The sequence below is a fragment of the Lolium rigidum genome, chromosome 4, assembly GCF_022539505.1.
Source record: "Lolium rigidum isolate FL_2022 chromosome 4, APGP_CSIRO_Lrig_0.1, whole genome shotgun sequence".
Classification (NCBI taxonomy): domain Eukaryota; kingdom Viridiplantae; phylum Streptophyta; class Magnoliopsida; order Poales; family Poaceae; genus Lolium; species Lolium rigidum.
The window spans coordinates 34494287-34503407 of NC_061511.1; positions in this window are offsets into that span (position 1 = coordinate 34494287).

Sequence of the window (9121 nt, forward strand, 5' to 3'; positions counted from 1 at the left end):
TTTAATTCATAATTTGTGCAAGTTGGATTACGACTTCGTCTACGCCATGCTTTTTAGCCAAATAACATTTATTAATTTGAATTATTATTGTTTAGAAATTGAAAATTGCGCGATGCACTGGTCCTAAAACCTCAAACTATTGAAAATATGTTTTGCGGTATGCCATGCCTTGGATGGAGACAGACCCCACATATACTTTGTACCTAAAAGCACGTACCTAATTTGTGGTACCAAGTTTTTTTTATATATATGCTAGAATTGCTCTGCGTGGTTTTTCGCTTGGTCTGAACAAAACGAAAAACTCCCTCCGTACCATAAAAACTTTAGATTTCTTTAAATTTGGATTTGTCTATATACTAATACTAGATAGTGTCTAGATACAACCTAAATTTTAATAAATTTAAATAATTTTGATGGAACGGAGGGAGTAGCATCCTAAACACCGTTATTCGTAATCCGGAAAGTTTCTTGAACCGCCAGGACGGTAGATGTACACAATTCAGAGACGAGCAGCTAGAGAGACAAGTGACAGCGGAAAGGACCGCCGGATACAACGAAAAGCGAGACGAGGCGTGGTGGGGCCGACGCGTCAGCGACACATTGAAGTTTAACCTAACCGTCGCCTACCTCGCGACGGAAGTTATTGCGTGCAGCGATGGTGCAGTTTCCGCAGAGGCACAGCGAAGAGTCTCGTCGCGCCTAACTCTGCGTGCCGACGTTAATGAGCGTCACCGCTCCCCCGCCTCCCTCCGGCATAATAAAGGGTCGCTCTCTCATCGTCCCTCACACAGAAACCCTAGCGCCTCTCTCCCCAACCCTAGCCGCCACCATCTCAAGAGTCGACGCCATGTCTGATGGAGGCGGAGGACGAGCTCGCGGCCGTGGTCGTGGTCGTGGCCGCGGCAGAGTTGCACGCTCGCCGTCGCCTGCGACGCCGTCGTCTTCATCATCGGACATGCAGGAGGAGGAGGAGCGGCAAGTGTTGTTCGAGTTTGTCGTCGTCCTCAAGGGCGACCCACTCGGCATCCAGAGGCTGCCGGACAAGTTCACCGACTTCGTCGCCGGCAACGAGCCGTCCTCGCTGCATCTGCGGGAGGCAGCCTGCCGGTGGATTGTGGACGTGTTTTCTTCGACGCGCGCGGCAAGATGTACCTCCACATCGGTTGGGAGAAGTTCACGCGCTACCACCACCTCGAAGCCGGCTTCGTGCTCACGTTCTCCTACCTTGGCGAGGGGGACATGAGCGTCAAGGTGTTCGACGAGACCCGCTATCGCCGGCACTACCACGGCGACAGCAACGAGGAGGACGACTGAGTATTGTTTCTTCGCAACGAAAATAGGCACGGAGGTTTCTAGTTGTTTGATACGCGTAGATGCACACGTCCGTTGGGAACCCCAAGTGGAAGGTATGATGCGTATAGAAGCAAGTTTCCCTCAGTATGAAATCAAGGTTTAATCGAACCAGTAGGAGCCAAGAAGCACGTTGAAGGTTGATGGTGGCGAAATGTGATGCGGCGCAACAACAAGGATTCCGGCGCCAACGTGGAATCTGCACAACAAAACCAAAGTACTTTGCCCCAACGAAACAGTGAGGTTGTCAATCTCACCGGCTTGCTGTAACAAAGGATTAAACGTATCGAGTGGAAGATGTTTGCAAAGAAAACAGTAAAACACAATTGCGGTAGATTGTATGCTATGTAAAGAATAGGACCGGGGTCCACAGTTCACTAGAGGTGTCTCTCCCATAAGATAAAAGCATGTTGGGTGAACAAATTACAGTCGGGCAATTGACAAATAGAGAAAGGCATAACAATGCATATACATGATATGATAAATATAGTGAGATTTAATTGGGCATTACGACAAAGTACATAGACCGCCATCCAACTGCATCTATGCCTAAAAAGTCCACCTTCAGGTTATCATCCGAACCCCATTCAGTATTAAGTTGCTAAGCAACAGACAATTGCATTAAGTATGGTGCGTAATGTAATCAACAACTACATCCTTAGACATAGAATCAATGTTTTATCCCTAGTGGCAACAGCACATCACAACCTTAGAACTTTCTGTCACTGTCCCGGTGTCAATGAAGGCATGAACCCACTATCGTGCATAAATACTCCCTCTTGGAGTTAAGAGTAGAAACTTGGCCAGAGCCTCTACTAATAACGGAGAGCATGCAAGATCATAAACAACACATAAACAATAGATTGATAATCACCATAATCATAGTACTCTCTATCCATCGGATCCCGACAAACACAACATATAGTATTACGGATAGATGATCTTGATCATGTTAGGCAGCTCACAAGATCCAACAATGAAGCACAACAAGGAGAAGACGACCATCTAGCTACTTGCTATGGACCCATGGTCCAGGGGTGAACTACTCACTCATCACTCCGGAGGCGATCATGGCGATGAAGAGTCCTCCGGGAGATGAATCCCCTCTCCGGCAGGGTGCCGGAGGCGATCTCCTGAATCCCCGAGATGGGATTCGCGGCGGCGGCGTCTCTGGAAGGTTTTCCGTATCGTGGCTCTCGGTACTGGGGGTTTCGCGACGGAGACTTTAAGTAGGCGGAAGGGCAACGCGGGGGGCCACACGAGGTGCCCAGGGGGCAGGCCGGCGCGGCCAGGGCCTGGGCCGCGCCGCCCTAGCCCCTGGCTGCCTCGTGGCCCCACTTCGTTATCTCTTCGGTCTTCTGGAAGCTTCGTGCAAAAATAGGACCCTGGGCGAAGATTTCGTCCAATTCCGAGAATATTTCCTTACTAGGATTTCTGAAACCAAAAACAGCAGAAAACAGCAACTGGCTCTTCGGCATCTTGTTAATAGGTTAGTTCCAGAAAATGCACAAATATGACATATAATGTGCATAAAACATGTAGGTATCATCAATAAAGTGGCATGGAACATAAGAAATTATCGATACGTTGGAGACGTATCAGCATCCCCAAGCTTAGTTACTGCTCGTCCCGAGCAGGTAAAACGATAACAAAGATAATTTCTGAAGTGACATGCCATCATAATCTTGATCATACTATTGTAAACATATGTAATGAATGCAGCGATCAAAACAAAGGTAATGACATGAGTAAACAACTGAATCATATGACAAAGACTTTTCATGAATAGTACTTTCAAGACAAGCATCAATAAGTCTTGCATAAGAGTTAACTCATAAAGCAATAAATCAAAGTAAAGGTATTGAAGCAACACAAAGGAAGATTAAGTTTCAGCGGTCGCTTTCAACTTATAACATGTATATCTCATGGATATTGTCAACATAGAGTAGTATAACAAGTGCAATATGCAAGTATGTAGGAATCAATGCACCGTTCACACAAGTGTTTGCTTCTTAAGGTGGAAGGAGATAGGTAAACTGACTCAACAATAAAAGTAAAAGAATGGTCCTTCAAAGAGGAAAGCATCGATTGCTGTATTTGTGCTAGAGCTTTTATTTTGAAATCATGAAACAATTTTGTCAACGGTAGTAATAAAGCATATGAGTTATGTAAATTATATCTTACAAGTTGCAAGCCTCATGCATAGTATACTAATAGTGCCCGCACCTCGTCCTACTTAGCTTGGACTACCGGATCTTTGCATGCCATGTTTCAACCAAGTGTCACAAAGGGGTACCTCCATGCCGCCTGTACAAAGGTCTAAGGAGAATGCTCGCATTTTGGATTTCTCGCTTTTGATTATTCTCAACTTAGACATCCATACCGGGACAACATGGACAACGAGATAATGGACTCCTCTTAAATGCATAAGCATGTAGCAATGATTATTATTCTCATATGAGATTGAGGATATATGTCCAAAACTGAAACTTCAACCATGATTCATGGCTTTAGTTAGCGGCCCAATGTTCTTCTCTAACAATTTTGCATGCTTGATACGCGTAGATGTACACGTCCGTTGGGAATCCCAAGAGGAAGGTATGATGCGTATAGAAGCAAGTTTCCCTCAGTATGAAACCAAGGTTTAATCGAACCAGTAGGAGCCAAGAAGCACGTTGAAGGTTGATGGTCGCGAAATGTGATGCGGCGCAACACCAGGGATTCCGACGCCAACGCGGAACCTACACAACACAACCAAAGTACTTTGTCCCAACGAAACAGTGAGGTTGTCAATCTCACCGGCTTGCTGTAACAAAGGATTAAACGTATCGAGTGGAAGATGTTTGCAAAGAAAACAGTAAACACAATTGCGGTAGATTGTATGCTATGTAAAGAATAGGACCGGGGTCCACAGTTCACTAGAGGTGTCTCTCCCATAAGATAAAAGCATGTTGGGTGAACAAATTACAGTCGGGCAATTGACAAATAGAGAAAGGCATAACAATGCATATACATGATAAATATAGTGAGATTTAATTGGGCATTACGACAAAGTACATAGACCGCCATCCAACTGCATCTATGCCTAAAAAGTCCACCTTCAGGTTATCATCCGAACCCCATTCAGTATTAAGTTGCTAAGCAACGAGACAATTGCATTAAGTATGGTGCGTAATGTAATCGACAACTACATCCTTAGACATAGAATCAATGTTTTATCCCTAGTGGCAACGGCACATCCACAACCTTAGAACTTTACATCACTCGTCCCAGATTTAATGGAGGCATGAACCCACTATCGAGCATAAATACTCCCTCTTGGAGTTAAGAGTAAAAACTTGGCCAGAGCCTCTACTAATAATGGAGAGCATGCAAGATCATAAAAAACACATAAACAATAGATTGATAATCACCATAATCATAGTACTCTCTATCCATCGGATCCCGACAAACACAACATATAGTATTACAGATAGATGATCTTGATCATGTTAGGCGGCTCACAAGATCCAACAATGAAGCACAACAAGGAGAAGACGACCATCTAGCTACTGCTATGGACCCATGGTCCGGGGGTGAACTACTCACTCATCACTCCGGAGGCGACCATGGCGGTGTAGAGTCCTCCGGGAGATGAATCCCCTCTCCGGCAGGGTGCCGGAGGCGATCTCCGAACCCCCGAGATGGGATTCGCGGCGGCGGCGTCTCTGGAAGGTTTTCCGTATCGTGGCTCTCGGTACTGGGGGTTTCGCGACGGAGACTTTAAGTAGGCGGAAGGGCAACGCGGGGGGCCACACGAGGGGCCCAGGGGACAGGGTGGCGCGGCCAGGGGCCAGGCCGCGCCGCCCTATCATCTGGCCGCCTCGTGGCCCCACTTCGTTATCTCTTCGGTCTTCTGGAAGCTTCATGCAAAAATAGGACCCCGGGCGAAAGTTTCGTCCAATTCCGAGAATATTTCCTTACTAGGATTTACTGAAACCAAAAACAGCGAGAAAACGACAATCGGCTCTTCGGCATCTTGTTAATAGGTTAGTTCCAGAAAATGCATAAATATGACATATAATGTACATAAAACATGTAGGTATCATCAATAAAGTAGCATGGAACATAAGAAATTATCGATACGTTGGAGACGTATCAGCATCCCCAAGCTTAGTTCTGCTCGTCCCGAGCAGGTAAAACGATAACAAAGATAATTTCTGAAGTGACATGCCATCATAATCTTGATCATACTATTTGTAAACATATGTAATGAATGTAGCGATCAAAACAAAGGTAATGACATGAGTAAACAAGTGAATCATAAAGCAAAGACTTTTCATGAATAGTACTTCAAGACAAGCATCAATAAGTCTTGCATAAGAGTTAACTCATAAAGCAATAAATCAAAGTAAAGGTATTGAAGCAACACAAAGGAAGATTAAGTTTTCAGCGGTTGCTTTCAACTTATAACATGTATATCTCATGGATATTGTCAACATAAAGTAATATAACAAGTGCAATATGCAAGTATGTAGGAATCAATGCACAGTTCACACAAGTGTTTGCTTCTTGAGGTGGAGGGAGATAGGTAAACTGACTCAACAATAAAAGTAAAAGAATGGTCCTTCAAAGAGGAAAGCATCGATTGCTGTATTTGTGCTAGAGCTTTTATTTTGAAAACATGAAACAATTTTGTCAACGGTAGTAATAAAGCATATGAGTTATGTAAATTATATCTTACAAGTTGCAAGCCTCATGCATAGTATACTAATAGTGCCCGCACCTCGTCCTACTTAGCTTGGACTACCGGATCTTCGCATGCCATGTTTCAACCAAGTGTCACAAAGGGGTACCTCCATGCCGCATGTACAAAGGTCTAAGGAGAAAGCTCGCATTTTGGATTTCTCGCTTTTGATTATTCTCAACTTAGACATCCATACCGGGACAACATGGACAACGAGATAATGGACTCCTCTTAAATGCATAAGCATGTAGCAACAATTATTATTCTCATATGAGATTGAGGATATATGTCCAAAACTGAAACTTCAACCATGATTCATGGCTTTAGTTAGCGGCCCAATGTTCTTCTCTAACAATTTTGCATGCTCCAACCACTAAAATGATAGATCCTTCAGACAAGACGGACATGCATAGCAACTCACATGATATTCAACAATAGTTGATGGCGTTCCCAAGAAGCATGGTTATCGCACAACAAGCAACTTAATAAAATATAAAGTGCATAAGTACATATTCAATACTACGATAGTTTTTAAGGCTATTTTGTCGCATGAGCTATATATTGCAAAGGTGAATGATGGAATTTTAAAGGTAGTACTCAAGCAATTTACTTTGGAATGGCGGAGAAATACCATGTAGTATGTAGGTATGGTGGACACAAATGGCATAGTGGTTGGCTCAAGGATTTTGGATGCATGAGAAGTATTCCCTCTCGATACAAGGTTTAGGCTAGCAAGGTTATTTGAAGCAAACTCAAGGATGAACAAGTGCAGCAAAACTCACATAAAAGACATATTGTAAACATTATAAGACTCTACACCGTCTTCCTTGTTGTTCAAAACTCAATACTAGATATTATCTAGACCTTAGAGAGATCAAATATGCAAATCAAATTTTAGCAAGCTCTATGTACTTCTTCATTAATGGGTGCAAAGTATATGATGCAAGAGCTTAAACATGAGCACAACAATTGCCAAGTATCACATTATCCAAGACATTTTAGAATTACTACATGTAGCATTTTTCAATTCCAACCATATAACAATTTAACGAAGAAGAAACTTCGCCTTGAACATTATGAGTAAGGCCTAAGGACACATGTGTCCATATGCAACAGCGGAGCGTGTCTCTCTCCCACAAAGTGAATGCTAGGATCCATTTTATTCAAACAAAAACAAAAACAAACCGACGCTCCAAGTAAAGAACACAAGATGTGACTGAATAAAAATATAGTTTCAGGGGAGGAACCTGATGATGTTGTCGATGAAGAAGGGGATGCCTTGGGCATCCCCAAGCTTAGACGCTTGAGTCTTCTTAAAATATGCAGGGGTGAACCACGGGGGCATCCCCAAGCTTAGAAGCTTTCACTCCTCTTGATCATAGTATATCATTCTCCTCTCTTGACCCTTGAAAACTTCCTTCACACCAAACTTCAAGCAAACTCATTAGAGGGTTAGTGCACAATTAATAATTCACTCATTCAGAGGTGACACAATCATTATTTTCACTTCTGGACATTGCATAATGCTACTGGACATTAATGGATCAAAGAAATAAATCCAACATAGCAAAAGAGGCAATGCGAAATAAAAGGCAGAATCTGTCAAAAACAGAACAGTCCGTGAAGACGAATTTAAAGCTGGCACCAGACTTGCTCAAATGGAAAAACTCAAAACTAATGAAAGTTGCGTACATATCTGAGGATCACGCTCGTAAATTGGCAGATTTTTTCGAATTTTCTACAGAGGACTGTGCCCAGATTCGTGACAGACAGCAATGCTGTTTCTGCGCAGCGATCCCAAATATAACATCAACTTGACATAGAAACTTTACTTGGCACAAAAACATGATAAGGAGAGGTTGCTACAGTAGTAAACAACTTCCAAGACTCAACAAAACAAAAAATTACTGTAGTAAAAACATGGGTTGTCTTCCATAAGCGCTTTTCTTTAACGCCTTTCAGCTAGGCGCAGAAAGTGCAAATCAAGTAACATCGAGAGTAGAAGCATCAACATCATAGCTTGTTCTAATAATAGAATCAAAAGGCAACTTCATTCTCTTTCTAGGGAAGTGTTTCATACCTTTCTTGAGAGGAAATTGATATTTAATATTACCTTCCCTCATATCAATAACAGCACCAACGGTTCGAAGAAAAGGTCTTCCCAACACAATAGGACAAGATGCATTGCATTCGATATCCAAGACAACAAAATCAACGGGGACAAGGTTATTGTTAACCGTAATATGCACATTATCAATCCTCCCCAAAGGTTTCTTTTTAACATTATCGGCAAGATTAACATCCAAATAACAATTCTTCAATGGTGGCAAGTCAAGCATATCATAAATCTTTTTAGGCATAACAGAAATACTTGCACCAAGATCACATAAAGCATTACATTCAAAGTCATTGAATTTCATTTTAATGATGGGCTCCCAACCATCTTCTAACTTTCTAGGAATAGAAGTTTCAAGTTTTAGTTTCTCTTCTCTAGCTTTTATGAGAGCATTTGTAATATGTTTTGTAAAGGCTAAATTTATAGCACTAGCATTAGGACTTTTAGCAAGTTTTTGTAAGAACTTTATAACTTCAGAGATGTGGCAATCATCAAAATCTAAATCATTATGAGCTACAGCAATGGGATCATTGTTCCCAAGGTTGGAAAAAATTTCAGCAGTTTTATCACAAGCAGTTTCAGCAGTTTTAGCAATTTCGGGCAGTTTTGTTCGCTTTGCACTAGAAGTAGAAACATTGCCAACACCAATTATTTTACCATTGATAGTAGGAGGTGCAGCAACATGTGAAGAATTAGCATTACTAGTGGTGGTAATAGTCCAAACTTTAGCTACATTATTCTCTTTAGCTAGTTTTTCATTTTCTTCTCTATCCCACCTAGCACGCAGTTCAGCCATTAATCTTATATTCTCATTAATTCTAACTTGGATGGCATTTGCTGTAGTAGTAATCTTATTATCAATATCATCAGGTTTAGCAGCCATTTTATTAATTAAAGAGGATTGTGATGCGGACATGTATGAGATTCGG